Below are 1,527 nucleotides of genomic sequence, written 5' to 3'. Positions count from 1 at the left end.
AATTCTGTATGGTCCTTCCCAATTAATTCCTAGTTTTCCTGCATTGAGCTCCTCGGTATTTTCATAGACTTTCCGGAGGACGAGGTCGCCCACTGCCAAGGGTCTGCCTCGGACTTTGGAGTTATAGTATCGAGCTACCGCGTTCTGGTAATTCTGGATCAAAACTAATGCCTGGTCCCGACGCTTGTTGATTGTATCGAGAGTATCCTGTAGGAACTCCTCATTTTTCTCAGCTCGGAGTGGGTTCAGCGAGGCACGGACTCCAGGGACCTCTATGTCAGCTGGGACTACGGCATCGACTGCGTAGACCAGGGAGAAAGGTATTTCACTAGTGGCCCGGCGAGGTGTTGTTCGGATTGCCCAAAGAACGCCCTGCAGCTCGTCTGGCCAGCGCCCTTTGCGAGAGTCGAGCCGTTTCTTCAAGTTAGCAAGAATAACCTTATTCATCGCCTCGGCCTGCCCATTACCTTGCGGGTAACGCGGAGTTGACTTATTGAGTCGAATCTTCCACTTCGCGCAGAACTCTTCGAACTTCGAGGAGATGAACTGCGGACCATTGTCCGTGAAGATTTCGTGAGGGACCCCTTAGCGATAGATTATACTTTTTAGCACGAACTGTTCCACTTTGTCGCTTGTTACTTTCGCATAGGCTGCCGCTTCCACCCACTTGGAGAAATAGTCAGTAAGAGCGAGCACGTACTGAACTCCTCCTGGTCCCCGATGTAACGGACCGATGATATCCATCGACCACCTCATAAATGGGTAAGGTGCGGACACTGAAGACAGGAGCTCGGTAGGTTGATGAATTGACGGGGCGTGCTTTTGACACTTCTCACAAGTCCGAGAATACTTTTCGCAGTCCGTGACCATGGTAGGCCAGAAGTAACCTTGCCGTTTGATTTTGAAAGCCAGAGTCCGCCCTCCGGAGTGATTTCCATTGGGACCATCGTGGACAGCTCGCATCAGCATGGTGGGTTCTCTACCAGCCACACAAGTTAAATAAGGACCAGCTACACTTCGGCATAGAAGTATTCCGTTGTGAACGCAGTATCGCGCACTGACGACCTTAAGCTTCCTGGCTGCCCATTTGTCAGCTGGGAGTTCCCCTTTTTCCAGGTAAGCCCAGATCGGGCTCCGCCAGTTATCTGCCCCCCAGCTGTTAGAATTCGTGCCGCTCGGAGCAGCATGTGGGATAATAGCTCGATTGTCAACTGGTGAGCTCGATTGGTCCGGAGTTGAACTCGCGTCTAGCTCAGCTTGAGGTGGATGAACTTCCATCGGAGTGGGCATAACGGGAGTCGGATCTTCCGAGGGTAAGGAGTCCACAGCCGCCTTACGAGCTGCTTCCTCAGCTGCCAACTGTTTTTTAATCGCCCGAGTGACGACGTTTGAACTCTCTAGACGGATACTTGGGAACTGGATGACTTCGACGGGGATAATCCTTGTCATCGCGGGATCCGAGGTTGATGCCAGAGATGCTAAAGCGTCCGCAGCGGAGTTCTCACTTCGTGGGATCTTAGTGATTTC

The sequence above is a fragment of the Camelina sativa genome, chromosome 9, assembly GCF_000633955.1.
Source record: "Camelina sativa cultivar DH55 chromosome 9, Cs, whole genome shotgun sequence".
Classification (NCBI taxonomy): Eukaryota; Viridiplantae; Streptophyta; class Magnoliopsida; order Brassicales; family Brassicaceae; genus Camelina; species Camelina sativa.
The sequence above is the reverse complement of the archived record's forward strand: the minus strand, read 5'-3'. Positions refer to the sequence as shown.